Source organism: Schistocerca piceifrons, unplaced genomic scaffold (genome assembly GCF_021461385.2).
Source record: "Schistocerca piceifrons isolate TAMUIC-IGC-003096 unplaced genomic scaffold, iqSchPice1.1 HiC_scaffold_1764, whole genome shotgun sequence".
Lineage (NCBI taxonomy): Eukaryota > Metazoa > Arthropoda > Insecta > Orthoptera > Acrididae > Schistocerca > Schistocerca piceifrons.
Genome location: NW_025727639.1, coordinates 140,302 through 159,064, shown reverse-complemented (window position 1 = coordinate 159,064; position 18,763 = coordinate 140,302). Strand labels below are relative to the sequence as shown.

Here is an 18,763-nt window from a genome sequence, read left to right as displayed (position 1 = left end):
TGGTACAGAGCGGCTGCTTCATCATCTCTGACCGACGTCACTTTAGATTTTATCTTAAGGCCGTCCAGTTGCATCCTCTTCAGACTGATTAATTTTGCCTTTATTTTCCGAATGTCGTCGATTCTGGTGGTCGTCGCGTCTGCACGATCATACAGGTCCCGTAAGATTGTGTAATAAAATTCCATCGTCTTTTTTATCTCCGCCGCCCTTTCAATCCCGAAGTACATGATGACATTTCGCAGTTTCGGCTTTGCCAGCAGAGTCCACCACTCTATAGTGCTACGAAATTTGTTAGTAGCGCGCAAGCACTGCTCCCAAGCTCGACGCACCCCCTCCTCCAGCTCAACATCCGTTAACAAAGACACATTCAGGTTCCATTGATTTTTATACCATCGTGTGGGTTGTGGAAGTAATTTCAGGCACGCGATGACACCACTGTGATCGGAGAAACTGGAGGGGATCGTCTCTACTTTTAATAAATCATTCTCGAAAACGTCGGAAACATAAATCCTGTCGATTCTGCTACAGGAATTCGCGACGATGTGAGTGAAGCGTACCAACGTCGGGTACCGAATTTCCCACGCATCTTTAAGTTTGAGGCCGGTCACGAGGCGCTTTAATTCAGACGAATAATTAAAATTTGGGGACTGATCTTTCCGGGATAAGACACAATTAAAATCACCACCAATGATAAGGTGTCGGGGATTTTTCCTAAATAAATAAAGTATATGTTCCCGAAAAAATGTAGCTCGTTCTGCTCTATAGGTATTGCCAGAAGGTGCGTACAAGTTGATGATGGTGACGCCGTAAACGGTGATCCCCACCCCTCTACCCGATTCCAATTTGTCAATCTCAGTAACTGGAATACCTTCTCTAATTAAGATTGCGGTCCCCACGGTCGTTTCTGGGGAAAAATTCGTAATTCCGACAAACCCAGGAAGAGTAAAAAGTGGCATGGACACCTCCTGCAAAAGTGCTATATCAGTGCCTGACTCATACAGATATTGTTTTAATGCATTCAGTTTCACTTCTGATCTGATTTTATTAATATTGAGGGTCGTGATCGTATAGGCCTGTGACATAATAAGAGGACGTCTGAGAGAAAGAGGGATCAACTGCTTTTAATTGTCCACATCTTCATGCCATTCCATCTTAGTAGCGGCCGCGGAATTCGTGTCTGGAACGTCACTGAGTTGTTCTCTTGCGTCTTTGTTTTTACTCTTTTTCCGAACAGCATTAACATTGGGCGGCACTCGGATCCTGTGACGGACACTGTGTAGCACCGCTGCAGTCGGAGGCGTGGGAGGGTCTTGGGTGATGTCAAGCTTCTCTCCTGACAAATCTTGCGCCGGGAACGGATGCGCCGAACCCTCTGGCGAGCGATCAGCTGAGCCACCACTGTCACTATCAGCTTGTTTGGCAATACTCGCTGCCCGAAGCTGTTTGTTGTCACTGACAGTCCCGGGCTGCTGTGTTTGTATACCGTCGCGGAGTTGTTGACATTCGTGTTGTTCTGAGGCCAGGGCCGGAGCGGCTGCCACGTGTTGTGTACCTTCCGCGCTTGGAGACATTGTTTGTATATCATCACAGCGAGCCTCTATGTGTGTACTTCCAGCAGACACGTGCGCCACACCTACTTGCTGGCCTTCCTGAGTGTGCTTTTGCGGAAGTTCTGAGACATGAGCCTGTGGTGACTGAACGGCATCTACGGAAGTATCGGCGCTTGAATTTGCGGGAGAAAAATCGGCCACAATCGCTGAACCGGTTATAACTTTGGCGTCCGAAGCGGTTCCCCGGGCGTCCGGTTCCGCGGTCTCATGCGTACTGAATGTGTCATCATCAGAGTCACGGCTTTCACAAGTTCGACGCCTCTTATTAGTCGTGGCATCGACTCTCGCCGGTGGCTTAGCACCATTATCTCTCCTAACCAGAGCCGGAAACTCTTCAGGGCGAATTTCTTTTAGCTCTTCCGAAGGTACGTCAGAACTAGGGACCTCACGCTCTATCATAGGTTTATCGGCCACTACATCTGCCAACGTAAGCCGTTTACGCTGCTGCAGCGAATTCTTTAGCACAAACATTCGCCTGGGGCAGTCCTGACGCAAGTGACCACTTTCATTACAGATATGGCATGTGGGAGGTTGGCCACTGTAAGTAACGTGAGCCCTATAGTCACAAACGGTAATATGGGAGGGTATATTCTGCTTTATATGCATTTCTACAGATCGGACGCCACTGTAACATTGTAACCTGTGCTGGTTCGACCACCGTTCGTTTCGAATCTGCTTGATATCCCCGAATTTAGACAGAACCTCCTTCAGATAACAATTTTCCACTTCAGGGGGTAAGTGAAAGATACGCACATTGGTATACTCTACGTCGGCATTGGAAATGAGCACAGTACTTACAGACTCGTCCCGGTGCCGAAAAACAGCTCTCCCTCCGTGTGTCGTCATAATCTTTTCCAGTAACACAGGATTCAGCAATTTTACAAAGAAACAATATTGCTTGGTATCATAATACGCAGAGTGCACTTGATCAGAGGTAATCCCAATAACATCCACAATCCAATCATGTATTTCCAAGGAACTAGGCTGCACATAACGGGTAGACTTGTCGAAATCAAAACGGAGTGTACACTTTCGCGGAAATAACCTGGACATTGCAAACAATAGCTAGCGGTTGAACCGCTAGAATAACACAAAAACGAAAATCAAACTCGAGATAAATATACACAAAATCAGAACACGTCACGGTCAAAGAGAAAGTTAAGTTGTAATCACGACTTGTAAACACGTGTCGGAGCGGAGCACTTAATACGTCCGATCAGCATGGTGTCTCAGGCGCGACTCGGACCGCTCGGCCATCCTGACACTTGATTTGATGATCCTCGTTTGTTCTATTAGAGAACTTACAGTTGATGTAATTGTCGCATCCACGTTGCCACAGTACACCGGCATGAGTTCTGCACCCGTTACACGTTCGCCAGGTGCAGCCGCACAAATATAGCGCAGAATGTACCACCAAAAGAGTTTCTCAAATCCGTATAATCACGGCACTCAATACATTTTGTTCGAAACTAAGTCGTCTGTTACAGACATCAGAGATTAGACAGAATGCAGAGGTCTATCTGTCGAATAATATCTCAAGTTTTGGTCACGTTGTAATCTCCATAAAGTAACATTTTGAGTATATGAATTTATTTCGAGCTCTCTGTAATTCATCAGCGACTGTTATTGTACAGAGGATGTACTGGTCAGCCTGCACTGTTTCCTCACACTGTCGTTAGCACTCTGCATCTCCAGACAAGAGTCGTTTTCATACCACAAGTGTCCCTTTTGACGTGTTTGCGGCTGTGGCGCGGAAGTAACCTCACGAGGGAACGTCGTATTTACAACCAACACTCTCTGTTTGTAGCTCACACTACCGAAGAAACAGTTTGGTTGCCGTAGGTGCGCTTGTGTTTGATACAAATTTTTGGTTTCACTTAGGAGAACACGGCCAGAATCGTGCTGTTGCACTTTACAAAGGATCTCAATGATACACAGGGTGCTCCAGAGAAGCGACAAAATCTGTGTCAGGAGTGGGATTCGAACCCACGCCCTCATTCGAGGACCAGAAGGCTCTAGCTGCTACTGCAGCCAAGGTTTTTCCTTGAGTCTGGCGCCTTAGACCGCTCGGCCATCCTGACACTTGATTTGATGATCCTCGTTTGTTCTATTAGAGAACTTACAGTTGATGTAATTGTCGCATCCACGTTGCCACAGTACACCGGCATGAGTTCTGCACCCGTTACACGTTCGCCAGGTGCAGCCGCACAAATATAGCGCAGAATGTACCACCAAAAGAGTTTCTCAAATCCGTATAATCACGGCACTCAATACATTTTGTTCGAAACTAAGTCGTCTGTTACAGACATCAGAGATTAGACAGAATGCAGAGGTCTATCTGTCGAATAATATCTCAAGTTTTGGTCACGTTGTAATCTCCATAAAGTAATATTTTGAGTATATGAATTTATTTCGAGCTCTCTGTAATTCATCAGCGACTGTTATTGTACAGAGGATGTACTGGTCAGCCTGCACTGTTTCCTCACACTGTCGTTAGCACTCTGCATCTCCAGACAAGAGTCGTTTTCATACCACAAGTGTCCCTTTTGACGTGTTTGCGGCTGTGGCGCGGAAGTAACCTCACGAGGGAACGTCGTATTTACAACCAACACTCTCTGTTTGTAGCTCACACTACCGAAGAAACAGTTTGGTTGCCGTAGGTGTGCTTGTGTTTGATACAAATTTTTGGTTTCACTTAGGAGAACACGGCCAGAATCGTGCTGTTGCACTTTACAAAGGATCTCAATGATACACAGGGTGCTCCAGAGAAGCGACAAAATCTGTGTCAGGAGTGGGATTCCAACCCACGCCCTCATTCGAGGACCAGAAGGCTCTAGCTGCTACTGCAGCCAAGGTTTTTCCTTGAGTCTGGCGCCTTAGACCGCTCGGCCATCCTGACACTTGATTTGATGATCCTCGTTTGTTCTATTAGAGAACTTACAGTTGATGTAATTGTCGCATCCACGTTGCCACAGTACACCGGCATGAGTTCTGCACCCGTTACACGTTCGCCAGGTGCAGCCGCACAAATATAGCGCAGAATGTACCACCAAAAGAGTTTCTCAAATCCGTATAATCACGGCACTCAATACATTTTGTTCGAAACTAAGTCGTCTGTTACAGACATCAGAGACTAGACAGAATGCAGAGGTCTATCTGTCGAATAATATCTCAAGTTTTGGTCACGTTGTAATCTCCATAAAGTAATATTTTGAGTATATGAATTTATTTCGAGCTCTCTGTAATTCTTCAGCGACTGTTATTGTACAGAGGATGTACTGGTCAGCCTGCACTGTTTCCTCACACTGTCGTTAGCACTCTGCATCTCCAGACAAGAGTCGTTTTCATACCACAAGTGTCCCTTTTGACGTGTTTGCGGCTGTGGCGCGGAAGTAACCTCACGAGGGAACGTCGTATTTACAACCAACACTCTCTGTTTGTAGCTCACACTACCGAAGAAACAGTTTGGTTGCCGTAGGTGCGCTTGTGTTTGATACAAATTTTTGGTTTCACTTAGGAGAACACGGCCAGAATCGTGCTGTTGCACTTTACAAAGGATCTCAATGATACACAGGGTGCTCCAGAGAAGCGACAAAATCTGTGTCAGGAGTGGGATTCGAACCCACGCCCTCATTCGAGGACCAGAAGGCTCTAGCTGCTACTGCAGCCAAGGTTTTTCCTTGAGTCTGGCGCCTTAGACCGCTCGGCCATCCTGACACTTGATTTGATGATCCTCGTTTGTTCTATTAGAGAACTTACAGTTGATGTAATTGTCGCATCCACGTTGCCACAGTACACCGGCATGAGTTCTGCACCCGTTACACGTTCGCCAGGTGCAGCCGCACAAATATAGCGCAGAATGTACCACCAAAAGAGTTTCTCAAATCCGTATAATCACGGCACTCAATACATTTTGTTCGAAACTAAGTCGTCTGTTACAGACATCAGAGATTAGACAGAATGCAGAGGTCTATCTGTCGAATAATATCTCAAGTTTTGGTCACGTTGTAATCTCCATAAAGTAATATTTTGAGTATATGAATTTATTTCGAGCTCTCTGTAATTCATCAGCGACTGTTATTGTACAGAGGATGTACTGGTCAGCCTGCACTGTTTCCTCACACTGTCGTTAGCACTCTGCATCTCCAGACAAGAGTCGTTTTCATACCACAAGTGTCCCTTTTGACGTGTTTGCGGCTGTGGCGCGGAAGTAACCTCACGAGGGAACGTCGTATTTACAACCAACACTCTCTGTTTGTAGCTCACACTACCGAAGAAACAGTTTGGTTGCCGTAGGTGCGCTTGTGTTTGATACAAATTTTTGGTTTCACTTAGGAGAACACGGCCAGAATCGTGCTGTTGCACTTTACAAAGGATCTCAATGATACACAGGGTGCTCCAGAGAAGCGACAAAATCTGTGTCAGGAGTGGGATTCGAACCCACGCCCTCATTCGAGGACCAGAAGGCTCTAGCTGCTACTGCAGCCAAGGTTTTTCCTTGAGTCTGGCGCCTTAGACCGCTCGGCCATCCTGACACTTGATTTGATGATCCTCGTTTGTTCTATTAGAGAACTTACAGTTGATGTAATTGTCGCATCCACGTTGCCACAGTACACCGGCATGAGTTCTGCACCCGTTACACGTTCGCCAGGTGCAGCCGCACAAATATAGCGCAGAATGTACCACCAAAAGATTTTCTCAAATCCGTATAATCACGGCACTCAATACATTTTGTTCGAAACTAAGTCGTCTGTTACAGACATCAGAGATTAGACAGAATGCAGAGGTCTATCTGTCGAATAATATCTCAAGTTTTGGTCACGTTGTAATCTCCATAAAGTAATATTTTGAGTATAAGAATTTATTTCGAGCTCTCTGTAATTCATCAGCGACTGTTATTGTACAGAGGATGTACTGGTCAGCCTGCACTGTTTCCTCACACTGTCGTTAGCACTCTGCATCTCCAGACAAGAGTCGTTTTCATACCACAAGTGTCCCTTTTGACGTGTTTGCGGCTGTGGCGCGGAAGTAACCTCACGAGGGAACGTCGTATTTACAACCAACACTCTCTGTTTGTAGCTCACACTACCGAAGAAACAGTTTGGTTGCCGTAGGTGCGCTTGTGTTTGATACAAATTTTTGGTTTCACTTAGGAGAACACGGCCAGAATCGTGCTGTTGCACTTTACAAAGGATCTCAATGATACACAGGGTGCTCCAGAGAAGCGACAAAATCTGTGTCAGGAGTGGGATTCGAACCCACGCCCTCATTCGAGTACCAGAAGGCTCTAGCTGCTACTGCAGCCAAGGTTTTTCCTTGAGTCTGGCGCCTTAGACCGCTCGGCCATCCTGACACTTGATTTGATGATCCTCGTTTGTTCTATTAGAGAACTTACAGTTGATGTAATTGTCGCATCCACGTTGCCACAGTACACCGGCATGAGTTCTGCACCCGTTACACGTTCGCCAGGTGCAGCCGCACAAATATAGCGCAGAATGTACCACCAAAAGAGTTTCTCAAATCCGTATAATCACGGCACTCAATACATTTTGTTCGAAACTAAGTCGTCTGTTACAGACATCAGAGATTAGACAGAATGCAGAGGTCTATCTGTCGAATAATATCTCAAGTTTTGGTCACGTTGTAATCTCCATAAAGTAATATTTTGAGTATATGAATTTATTTCGAGCTCTCTGTAATTCATCAGCGACTGTTATTGTACAGAGGATGTACTGGTCAGCCTGCACTGTTTCCTCACACTGTCGTTAGCACTCTGCATCTCCAGACAAGAGTCGTTTTCATACCACAAGTGTCCCTTTTGACGTGTTTGCGGCTGTGGCGCGGAAGTAACCTCACGAGGGAACGTCGTATTTACAACCAACACTCTCTGTTTGTAGCTCACACTACCGAAGAAACAGTTTGGTTGCCGTAGGTGCGCTTGTGTTTGATACAAATTTTTGGTTTCACTTAGGAGAACACGGCCAGAATCGTGCTGTTGCACTTTACAAAGGATCTCAATGATACACAGGGTGCTCCAGAGAAGCGACAAAATCTGTGTCAGGAGTGGGATTCGAACCCACGCCCTCATTCGAGGACCAGAAGGCTCTAGCTGCTACTGCAGCCAAGGTTTTTCCTTGAGTCTGGCGCCTTAGACCGCTCGGCCATCCTGACACTTGATTTGATGATCCTCGTTTGTTCTATTAGAGAACTTACAGTTGATGTAATTGTCGCATCCACGTTGCCACAGTACACCGGCATGAGTTCTGCACCCGTTACACGTTCGCCAGGTGCAGCCGCACAAATATAGCGCAGAATGTACCACCAAAAGAGTTTCTCAAATCCGTATAATCACGGCACTCAATACATTTTGTTCGAAACTAAGTCGTCTGTTACAGACATCAGAGAATAGACAGAATGCAGAGGTCTATCTGTCGAATAATATCTCAAGTTTTGGTCACGTTGTAATCTCCATAAAGTAATATTTTGAGTATATGAATTTATTTCGAGCTCTCTGTAATTCATCAGCGACTGTTATTGTACAGAGGATGTACTGGTCAGCCTGCACTGTTTCCTCACACTGTCGTTAGCACTCTGCATCTCCAGACAAGAGTCGTTTTCATACCACAAGTGTCCCTTTTGACGTGTTTGCGGCTGTGGCGCGGAAGTAACCTCACGAGGGAACGTCGTATTTACAACCAACACTCTCTGTTTGTAGCTCACACTACCGAAGAAACAGTTTGGTTGCCGTAGGTGCGCTTGTGTTTGATACAAATTTTTGGTTTCACTTAGGAGAACACGGCCAGAATCGTGCTGTTGCACTTTACAAAGGATCTCAATGATACACAGGGTGCTCCAGAGAAGCGACAAAATCTGTGTCAGGAGTGGGATTCGAACCCACGCCCTTATTCGAGGACCGGAAGGCTCTAGCTGCTACTGCAGCCAAGGTTTTTCCTTGAGTCTGGCGCCTTAGACCGCTCGGCCATCCTGACACTTGATTTGATGATCCTCGTTTGTTCTATTAGAGAACTTACAGTTGATGTAATTGTCGCATCCACGTTGCCACAGTACACCGGCATGAGTTCTGCACCCGTTACACGTTCGCCAGGTGCAGCCGCACAAATATAGCGCAGAATGTACCACCAAAAGAGTTTCTCAAATCCGTATAATCACGGCACTCAATACATTTTGTTCGAAACTAAGTCGTCTGTTACAGACATCAGAGATTAGACAGAATGCAGAGGTCTATCTGTCGAATAATATCTCAAGTTTTGGTCACGTTGTAATCTCCATAAAGTAATATTTTGAGTATATGAATTTATTTCGAGCTCTCTGTAATTCATCAGCGACTGTTATTGTACAGAGGATGTACTGGTCAGCCTGCACTGTTTCCTCACACTGTCGTTAGCACTCTGCATCTCCAGACAAGAGTCGTTTTCATACCACAAGTGTCCCTTTTGACGTGTTTGCGGCTGTGGCGCGGAAGTAACCTCACGAGGGAACGTCGTATTTACAACCAACACTCTCTGTTTGTAGCTCACACTACCGAAGAAACAGTTTGGTTGCCGTAGGTGCGCTTGTGTTTGATACAAATTTTTGGTTTCACTTAGGAGAACACGGCCAGAATCGTGCTGTTGCACTTTACAAAGGATCTCAATGATACACAGGGTGCTCCAGAGAAGCGACAAAATCTGTGTCAGGAGTGGGATTCGAACCCACGCCCTCATTCGAGGACCAGAAGGCTCTAGCTGCTACTGCAGCCAAGGTTTTTCCTTGAGTCTGGCGCCTTAGACCGCTCGGCCATCCTGACACTTGATTTGATGACCCTCGTTTGTTCTATTAGAGTACTTACAGTTGATGTAATTGTCGCATCCACGTTGCCACAGTACACCGGCATGAGTTCTGCACCCGTTACACGTTCGCCAGGTGCAGCCGCACAAATATAGCGCAGAATGTACCACCAAAAGAGTTTCTCAAATCCGTATAATCACGGCACTCAATACATTTTGTTCGAAACTAAGTCGTCTGTTACAGACATCAGAGATTAGACAGAATGCAGAGGTCTATCTGTCGAATAATATCTCAAGTTTTGGTCACGTTGTAATCTCCATAAAGTAATATTTTGAGTATATGAATTTATTTCGAGCTCTCTGTAATTCATCAGCGACTGTTATTGTACAGAGGATGTACTGGTCAGCCTGCACTGTTTCCTCACACTGTCGTTAGCACTCTGCATCTCCAGACAAGAGTCGTTTTCATACCACAAGTGTCCCTTTTGACGTGTTTGCGGCTGTGGCGCGGAAGTAACCTCACGAGGGAACGTCGTATTTACAACCAACACTCTCTGTTTGTAGCTCACACTACCGAAGAAACAGTTTGGTTGCCGTAGGTGCGCTTGTGTTTGATACAAATTTTTGGTTTCACTTAGGAGAACACGGCCAGAATCGTGCTGTTGCACTTTACAAAGGATCTCAATGATACACAGGGTGCTCCAGAGAAGCGACAAAATCTGTGTCAGGAGTGGGATTCGAACCCACGCCCTCATTCGAGGACCAGAAGGCTCTAGCTGCTACTGCAGCCAAGGTTTTTCCTTGAGTCTGGCGCCTTGGACCGCTCGGCCATCCTGACACTTGATTTGATGATCCTCGTTTGTTCTATTAGAGAACTTACAGTTGATGTAATTGTCGCATCCACGTTGCCACAGTACACCGGCATGAGTTCTGCACCCGTTACACGTTCGCCAGGTGCAGCCGCACAAATATAGCGCAGAATGTACCACCAAAAGAGTTTCTCAAATCCGTATAATCACGGCACTCAATACATTTTGTTCGAAACTAAGTCGTCTGTTACAGACATCAGAGATTAGACAGAATGCAGAGGTCTATCTGTCGAATAATATCTCAAGTTTTGGTCACGTTGTAATCTCCATAAAGTAATATTTTGAGTATAAGAATTTATTTCGAGCTCTCTGTAATTCATCAGCGACTGTTATTGTACAGAGGATGTACTGGTCAGCCTGCACTGTTTCCTCACACTGTCGTTAGCACTCTGCATCTCCAGACAAGAGTCGTTTTCATACCACAAGTGTCCCTTTTGACGTGTTTGCGGCTGTGGCGCGGAAGTAACCTCACGAGGGAACGTCGTATTTACAACCAACACTCTCTGTTTGTAGCTCACACTACCGAAGAAACAGTTTGGTTGCCGTAGGTGCGCTTGTGTTTGATACAAATTTTTGGTTTCACTTAGGAGAACACGGCCAGAATCGTGCTGTTGCACTTTACAAAGGATCTCAATGATACACAGGGTGCTCCAGAGAAGCGTCAAAATCTGTGTCAGGAGTGTGATTCGAACCCACGCCCTCATTCGAGGACCAGAAGGCTCTAGCTGCTACTGCAGCCAAGGTTTTTCCTTGAGTCTGGCGCCTTAGACCACTCGGCCATCCTGACACTTGATTTGATGATCCTCGTTTGTTCTATTAGAGAACTTACAGTTGATGTAATTGTCGCATCCACGTTGCCACAGTACACCGGCATGAGTTCTGCACCCGTTACACGTTCGCCAGGTGCAGCCGCACAAATATAGCGCAGAATGTACCACCAAAAGAGTTTCTCAAATCCGTATAATCACGGCACTCAATACATTTTGTTCGAAACTAAGTCGTCTGTTACAGACATCAGAGATTAGACAGAATGCAGAGGTCTATCTGTCGAATAATATCTCAAGTTTTGGTCACGTTGTAATCTCCATAAAGTAATATTTTGAGTATATGAATTTATTTCGAGCTCTCTGTAATTCATCAGCGACTGTTATTGTACAGAGGATGTACTGGTCAGCCTGCACTGTTTCCTCACACTGTCGTTAGCACTCTGCATCTCCAGACAAGAGTCGTTTTCATACCACAAGTGTCCCTTTTGACGTGTTTGCGGCTGTGGCGCGGAAGTAACCTCACGAGGGAACGTCGTATTTACAACCAACACTCTCTGTTTGTAGCTCACACTACCGAAGAAACAGTTTGGTTGCCGTAGGTGCGCTTGTGTTTGATACAAATTTTTGGTTTCACTTAGGAGAACACGGCCAGAATCGTGCTGTTGCACTTTACAAAGGATCTCAATGATACACAGGGTGCTCCAGAGAAGCGACAAAATCTGTGTCAGGAGTGGGATTCGAACCCACGCCCTCATTCGAGGACCAGAAGGCTCTAGCTGCTACTGCAGCCAAGGTTTTTCCTTGAGTCTGGCGCCTTAGACCGCTCGGCCATCCTGACACTTGATTTGATGATCCTCGTTTGTTCTATTAGAGAACTTACAGTTGATGTAATTGTCGCATCCACGTTGCCACAGTACACCGGCATGAGTTCTGCACCCGTTACACGTTCGCCAGGTGCAGCCGCACAAATATAGCGCAGAATGTACCACCAAAAGAGTTTCTCAAATCCGTATAATCACGGCACTCAATACATTTTGTTCGAAACTAAGTCGTCTGTTACAGACATCAGAGATTAGACAGAATGCAGAGGTCTATCTGTCGAATAATATCTCAAGTTTTGGTCACGTTGTAATCTCCATAAAGTAATATTTTGAGTATATGAATTTATTTCGAGCTCTCTGTAATTCATCAGCGACTGTTATTGTACAGAGGATGTACTGGTCAGCCTGCACTGTTTCCTCACACTGTCGTTAGCACTCTGCATCTCCAGACAAGAGTCGTTTTCATACCACAAGTGTCCCTTTTGACGTGTTTGCGGCTGTGGCGCGGAAGTAACCTCACGAGGGAACGTCGTATTTACAACCAACACTCTCTGTTTGTAGCTCACACTACCGAAGAAACAGTTTGGTTGCCGTAGGTGCGCTTGTGTTTGATACAAATATTTGGTTTCACTTAGGAGAACACGGCCAGAATCGTGCTGTTGCACTTTACAAAGGATCTCAATGATACACAGGGTGCTCCAGAGAAGCGACAAAATCTGTGTCAGGAGTAGGATTCGAACCCACGCCCTCATTCGAGGACCAGAAGGCTCTAGCTGCTACTGCAGCCAACGTTTTTCCTTGAGTCTGGCGCCTTAGACCGCTCGGCCATCCTGACACTTGATTTGATGATCCTCGTTTGTTCTATTAGAGAACTTACAGTTGATGTAATTGTCGCATCCACGTTGCCACAGTACACCGGCATGAGTTCTGCACCCGTTACACGTTCGCCAGGTGCAGCCGCACAAATATAGCGCAGAATGTACCACCAAAAGAGTTTCTCAAATCCGTATAATCACGGCACTCAATACATTTTGTTCGAAACTAAGTCGTCTGTTACAGACATCAGAGATTAGACAGAATGCAGAGGTCTATCTGTCGAATAATATCTCAAGTTTTGGTCACGTTGTAATCTCCATAAAGTAATATTTTGAGTATATGAATTTATTTCGAGCTCTCTGTAATTCATCAGCGACTGTTATTGTACAGAGGATGTACTGGTCAGCCTGCACTGTTTCCTCACACTGTCGTTAGCACTCTGCATCTCCAGACAAGAGTCGTTTTCATACCACAAGTGTCCCTTTTGACGTGTTTGCGGCTGTGGCGCGGAAGTAACCTCACGAGGGAACGTCGTATTTACAACCAACACTCTCTGTTTGTAGCTCACACTACCGAAGAAACAGTTTGGTTGCCGTAGGTGCGCTTGTGTTTGATACAAATTTTTGGTTTCACTTAGGAGAACACGGCCAGAATCGTGCTGTTGCACTTTACAAAGGATCTCAATGATACACAGGGTGCTCCAGAGCAGCGACAAAATCTGTGTCAGGAGTGGGATTCGAACCCACGCCCTCATTCGAGGACCAGAAGGCTCTAGCTGCTACTGCAGCCAAGGTTTTTCCTTGAGTCTGGCGCCTTAGGCCGCTTTTTTTTTTTTTTTTTTTTTTCTTTTTTTTATTTTTTTTTTACCTAGCCTCCTGTTGCTGTCAGAGACAGCTGCTAAGAATTAAAAGTATGCCCCAGGTGAGGCTCGAACTCACAACCCCGGCATTGCTCACGGCTACTGCCTTATAAGTACCGTGCGCTAACCAATTGCGCCACTTTTTTTTTTTTTTTTTTTTTTTTTTTTTTTTTTTTTTTTTTTTTTCTCGAACTACCAATCTTTCGGCTAACAGCCGAACGCGCTAGCCGAAACTCTTGTGTGAAGCAAACGGAGAGTGGTCAGGTCCTGGCAGGTGGAGACAAGGCGGGCAGGGGTCGAAACCCGAGGCCTGCCCGCGATGGCTCCCCCCACCCATCCCCGATGCCCTCCTTTAAGCAGACACTTGTTATAAACCTTTGTGTCTTATCTTTGCTGTTATATAATTATTTTGTCGGTTAGAGTTGTTAACCCTCTGCTCCGAGGTATATAGTGCTGACACATTTATAAATAAACATTATTTCTTTGTTGTGTGTCGTTTGTGTGTATTGGTCCATATCCAAAGACATTCCTCTTCCATTAGAGGTGTGAAATTGTCATGAATAAGCAACAAGGAGAGGGAGACTATTGAAAAGAAATACATGGACCAGGTATAACAGAAAGTATAACTTAATAAAAAAGAAATATAGAAATAAAACAGAATACATTGCTTCTTGACTGGCTTCCATCGTCCAATGTGGTCAGCCTATGCCATGTTTCTCAAAAGTGATGTCCATCATGTTGCCGAATAATTTTTTACTGTCAGTGACACATTGAATTTTCCAGTATGCCAGCTCCATGTAGGTTAGAAAACTAATAAAATCGTCCTCTCCACGAACATTAATGATATAGTTAACATAGTGCCCCAGGATCCACATTACCGTATTGTTTTTCGTGGCAGGGTAAAACTTTTTGTCGGGTCGCAGTAGGATATCCAGCTTCAGATTGTCTTCCGCGCTCCTTGAGAGGACGGCGATCCTCTGCTTGACCCATCGCCAATTCAGGGCATGGCCACCGCAGGTAAACCGATGGATCAGAGAATCGATGAGCCCACAACAGAGACAGAGATTTGTGTCACTTAACCCAATTGCATGTAGCTTTTCATTGGTGGCAATCGTGTTATTTACCACCCTGTACCAGGTTGAAGTAACATCCGAAGAGTGTACTTTTAAGCTGACGTTGGCCCACACCGTTGTCCAGTCGGTAGTCGGATACTTCTGTTCTATTGTATTTGGGGCCGCCGACTTTTCCCACTCACGTTGCAAGTCCCGAGTTGACAGTGGTCGTCGCTGTAGAACACCCACATCTGCATAACTAACATGAAGGAAAAATTCTCTGATGTGTTTCAATTTGTAATGGATTTTTCCGACGTCAATCGGTGGTCGCACACTCGCTGGACGCACTGTGAGGAACAAGTTTTGAGTAACAGTGCAGTGGCTGTCATGGAGTAAAGTCGTGGTCCGCTTGATGTACAAGGCCATTGCCTTCCCGGCGATGTTAACTAACTCAAGCCCACCAGTAGTTCTCGACTTGGCCAGCGTATCGGAGGACAATTTAAATATGTTTCCCTTCCAGATGAATTGATTGGCAACCTGCATGATCTTTCTGGCCTGAAGCTTGGGAATGGGAAAGAACTGTGCAACATAATACGCCTTGGAGAAGACGTAGGTATTGAGAATCCTGATTTTTTCGACAATGTTCACAGCACGCCAGCGACATTCGACAATGGTACCTTGTATCAGATGCGTCACTGACTTCCAATTGGAGGCCGCCATTTTGAGAAGGCACCTATTCAAGGTGATGCCTAGTAGTTTGTGAGATTCCACAACATGCGCCCACGGTATAGTTAAGCTCTCGAAACCCCTGATATCGAGCACTTTACATTTCCGGTCACGTAGTTGTGCTCCAGACACTTCACTATATTGGTCGATCGCCCGTTTAATACGGATCACCTCGTCGTCACTGCGTAACAGTACGGCAACATCGTCAGCGTACGCACGGACTATGAATGTGTGACCGGAGATTGACACTCCTGACAACTGGTGATAAAGAGACCGAAGGAAGGGTTCCAGTGACAGCACAAAAAGTGACATAGAGAGTGGACTGCCCTGGGGGACACCCCGCTGAATGGATATCGGTTGCGTCAGCTGTCCATTGACTTGTATCCTCGCTGATATACCAGATATCAAATTGCGAAGGACTGTTATCACCCCTGCCTCGAGTCCTATTTTGTCCATTATGTGAAAAAGGTATCGGTGGTTCACATGATCAAAGGCTTTATGAAAGTCTAGAAAAAGCAGCGCACAATTCAGGTTGGTGACTGAGGCAATGGAGATGAGGTCCCGAATTTCAGACATCGCAGACATGGCATTCCGTCCAGGCACGCAGGCCTGGTGCCGCCGGACAACTTTGTGAATGAGCGGAGACATTCGGGTGTTAACAGCTCTGGCTATGGTTTTGTAGTCAAAATTGAGCAGGGTGAGCGGACGCAGATTATCAAATCGCTTACACCCTCTGCGTTTGGGAACAAGGACAATTTTACCCTCCTTCATCGCACCAGGAACAGGCGCCCCAGCAATGATTTCATTTAAAATTTCTGTAAAAGTAACACCAATTACATCCCAATACCGAAGATAAAACTCCTTGGGAAGGCCGTCCAGTCCTGGGGCTTTGTTAGCTGGCGACTTAACAATAAGTTCTAAAGTCTCCTCGACACTAAACGCAGCCAGAAAGTCACGATTATCATCCTCAGTAACAGACGTGTCCAGCAACTGGAGTACAGTAGCAGTCAAGCCATCATTGGTTGGGAAGTCCGAGTACAGGCCGTGATAATAGCTCTGGATTGCCGTGACTATGTCAGGTTGCCGAGTGAGAAGTTCCCCGTGATCAGTTATCAGTTCGTCTATAAATAAGCGTCTACGGTTCATCTGATGCTTAATAAGATGATACATGGAAGTTGTCTCAGATTGAACAAAAGAGTTGACTTTTGACTTGATTTTTAATCCTTCTAGTTGTTGACGTTTGATACTGAGCATCTTAGCCTTAATTTGCTTTATTTGAGCCGTGTAAATATTATTGACGCCAGATTTGTCGTAGAGCTCCCTTAAAATCGAATAGTAAAATTCGGTGGTCCTCTTTGCATCCCTTGCTTGCGTATTACAGTACGAAATCAAAGTCCGACGCAACTTTGGTTTAGCAAAGGACGTCCACCACTCTACTTTCGTACGGTATCTATTGACAGAGCGAAGACAAAAAGTCCAAGTCCGTGTGACAAGTACCTCGAGATCGGCGTCCTGAAGGTGGGAAATATTGAACATCCAGTGACTTCTGAAACGTTTGGTGGGTTGTCTGTCCAATTGTATAATGGCGGCGTAGGCGCAGTGATCACTACATGGGACGGGAATGACCTCCGAGTCAACAACATGTTCTCCGAGCTGAGAAGACACATATATTCTGTCGAGGCGGCTACTCGAGGTGGAAGTGAAGTATGTAAATTTCACAAGGGTAGGGTGAAGGAGTTCCCACGTATCCTTTAGATTCATGCGTAAAACCAGATCATGAAGCTCCTTACAATAGTTAAAATGCGGCCGCTGATCTTTTTGATGTACAACACAGTTAAAATCTCCTCCTAAAATTAAGGCAGTTGGATTTTTACGAAGCAGGTAAATTAGTTCATCTTTAAAGAACTCGGTCCTTGCGAACCTGTGTCCACTCCCTGAGGGCGCGTACAGGTTCACGAGAGTGACGCCGAATATTTTGCAGCATATGCCACGCCCCGACTCCAGTGTTTCAACGTCTGAGACGGGGATGCCTTCACGCACGAGAATGGCTGTACCAGTGCTAAGTTCGAAGGCAACATTGGTAATACAGTGGAAACCGGGAATGACCAGATCGGGAACAAGGAATTCCTGCAATAGAAGTATATCAGCGGCAGACTCATATACGAACTGCCTAAAGACTGCAAGTTTCAATTCAGACGTGATCCTGTTAACATTAACACTCAGGAACTTGTACGCTTGCGCCATGGAATTGACGGAGCTACTTTAAATTAACGTGATCATCGTCACCGGCAAACCAATCCATTCGTGAACCAGCTGGTGGAGAGTGGCCATCACCATCGGTCGCATCCGAGAGGGCTTGCAGTTTGTGTTTGCTGCGTGGTACATTCAAGTTCGGTTGGAATTTCTTTTTGTTCCTCCCGACGCTTGCGACTTTTTCCGCAGAAAGAGGCATCGGAGAATCGACACAGGTCTCCTGGGAAGGTTGCCCTGCTACAGCAACCTGCATGTGCGTCTCGCCGGAGAGTCCTCCCGGAGACGCGCTAAGTTCTTGTTTACCCACACGTTGGGATTGTTTGGAAACACTCTCCCGGTCAGGTTGTTGACAAGCAAGGCTAAGATCTCGCTCTGTGTTGACACACTCGTCAGCGTGTTCGTTGTCAGTGTCGCGTGGCTGTGATACGAGTTGGGGACCTGCGCACATCCCGTCGACGTCACTGTGGGCAACGTGCTGAGGTTCACTATCGGGTTGTTGGGGAACCGACTCGACAGACGTGGACGGTAAGCAAGAACCAACCTGGGACGTAGCACTACCGTCATCGGGCGAAGAAGTATTAACATCAACACTTGATTCAGGTATAGCGTCTTGCGAAAGCTCAATGTCGCCTGCCGGTTGTTTGATATCAAGTGTGGCAGGTGTTACCGGTACAGAGACGCCATCATCCGAACTACTACTGTCGCACGTTCGACGTCTCTTGGACGCTACCGCAGTGACGGGACGGGCGAGAGGGTTCTGATCCCGCCCTTCGCAAGAGGAATAGCAGGGAACTCGTCGTCAAAAGGTTTTTCATGTACAGTCACAGTGTCAGTGGAAAGGGACGGCTCATTACTTGGTAATTGGGTGCCTGTCACTAAATCAGCTAAAGTGAGCCTGTTACGTTGTTGGAAAGAAGGCTTTAAGACGGTCATTCTTTTAGGGCAATTTTGCCGTAAATGACCACTTTCATTGCAGTGAAAACACGTAGAAGCTTGCCCAGAATATGTAACCTGCACCTTATACCCACAAACAAATACATGGGAGGGGATGTTGACTTTAACTTGCATCTCAACCGATCTGATGCCAGAAAAACATTGCAACTTATGTTGCCTGGACCACTTTTCAAGTCTAATGTTACGCACTTCGCCATATTTCGTGAGCACATCTTTTAGGAAACAATTGTCTACTTCAGGAGGCAGGTT

At 46.0% G+C, this 18,763-nt stretch overlaps 12 non-coding genes across 12 annotated transcripts; all 12 read right to left on the bottom strand.

The window, feature by feature from the left end:
- Positions 1 to 3,575: 3,575 nt before the first annotated feature.
- On the bottom strand, positions 3,576 to 3,691 carry Trnal-caa. Its single transcript has 2 exons — positions 3,654 to 3,691; positions 3,576 to 3,621 (listed from the first exon to the last, which is right to left on the bottom strand). It is a non-coding gene; the product is annotated as a tRNA-Leu (tRNA).
- A 702-nt stretch (positions 3,692 to 4,393) lies between these two features.
- On the bottom strand, positions 4,394 to 4,509 carry Trnal-caa. Its single transcript has 2 exons — positions 4,472 to 4,509; positions 4,394 to 4,439 (listed from the first exon to the last, which is right to left on the bottom strand). It is a non-coding gene; the product is annotated as a tRNA-Leu (tRNA).
- Positions 4,510 to 5,211: 702 nt separating this feature from the next.
- Positions 5,212 to 5,327, bottom strand: Trnal-caa. The gene is made up of 2 exons: positions 5,290 to 5,327; positions 5,212 to 5,257 (listed from the first exon to the last, which is right to left on the bottom strand). It is a non-coding gene; the product is annotated as a tRNA-Leu (tRNA).
- Positions 5,328 to 6,029: 702 nt separating this feature from the next.
- Trnal-caa lies at positions 6,030 to 6,145 on the bottom strand. The gene is made up of 2 exons: positions 6,108 to 6,145; positions 6,030 to 6,075 (listed from the first exon to the last, which is right to left on the bottom strand). It is a non-coding gene; the product is annotated as a tRNA-Leu (tRNA).
- A 702-nt stretch (positions 6,146 to 6,847) lies between these two features.
- Trnal-caa lies at positions 6,848 to 6,963 on the bottom strand. The gene is made up of 2 exons: positions 6,926 to 6,963; positions 6,848 to 6,893 (listed from the first exon to the last, which is right to left on the bottom strand). It is a non-coding gene; the product is annotated as a tRNA-Leu (tRNA).
- A 702-nt stretch (positions 6,964 to 7,665) lies between these two features.
- Positions 7,666 to 7,781, bottom strand: Trnal-caa. The gene is made up of 2 exons: positions 7,744 to 7,781; positions 7,666 to 7,711 (listed from the first exon to the last, which is right to left on the bottom strand). It is a non-coding gene; the product is annotated as a tRNA-Leu (tRNA).
- A 702-nt stretch (positions 7,782 to 8,483) lies between these two features.
- On the bottom strand, positions 8,484 to 8,599 carry Trnal-caa. The gene is made up of 2 exons: positions 8,562 to 8,599; positions 8,484 to 8,529 (listed from the first exon to the last, which is right to left on the bottom strand). It is a non-coding gene; the product is annotated as a tRNA-Leu (tRNA).
- A 702-nt stretch (positions 8,600 to 9,301) lies between these two features.
- On the bottom strand, positions 9,302 to 9,417 carry Trnal-caa. The gene is made up of 2 exons: positions 9,380 to 9,417; positions 9,302 to 9,347 (listed from the first exon to the last, which is right to left on the bottom strand). It is a non-coding gene; the product is annotated as a tRNA-Leu (tRNA).
- A 702-nt stretch (positions 9,418 to 10,119) lies between these two features.
- On the bottom strand, positions 10,120 to 10,235 carry Trnal-caa. The gene is made up of 2 exons: positions 10,198 to 10,235; positions 10,120 to 10,165 (listed from the first exon to the last, which is right to left on the bottom strand). It is a non-coding gene; the product is annotated as a tRNA-Leu (tRNA).
- A 702-nt stretch (positions 10,236 to 10,937) lies between these two features.
- Trnal-caa lies at positions 10,938 to 11,053 on the bottom strand. Its single transcript has 2 exons — positions 11,016 to 11,053; positions 10,938 to 10,983 (listed from the first exon to the last, which is right to left on the bottom strand). It is a non-coding gene; the product is annotated as a tRNA-Leu (tRNA).
- A 702-nt stretch (positions 11,054 to 11,755) lies between these two features.
- Positions 11,756 to 11,871, bottom strand: Trnal-caa. Its single transcript has 2 exons — positions 11,834 to 11,871; positions 11,756 to 11,801 (listed from the first exon to the last, which is right to left on the bottom strand). It is a non-coding gene; the product is annotated as a tRNA-Leu (tRNA).
- Positions 11,872 to 12,573: 702 nt separating this feature from the next.
- Positions 12,574 to 12,689, bottom strand: Trnal-caa. Its single transcript has 2 exons — positions 12,652 to 12,689; positions 12,574 to 12,619 (listed from the first exon to the last, which is right to left on the bottom strand). It is a non-coding gene; the product is annotated as a tRNA-Leu (tRNA).
- Positions 12,690 to 18,763: the final 6,074 nt, after the last annotated feature.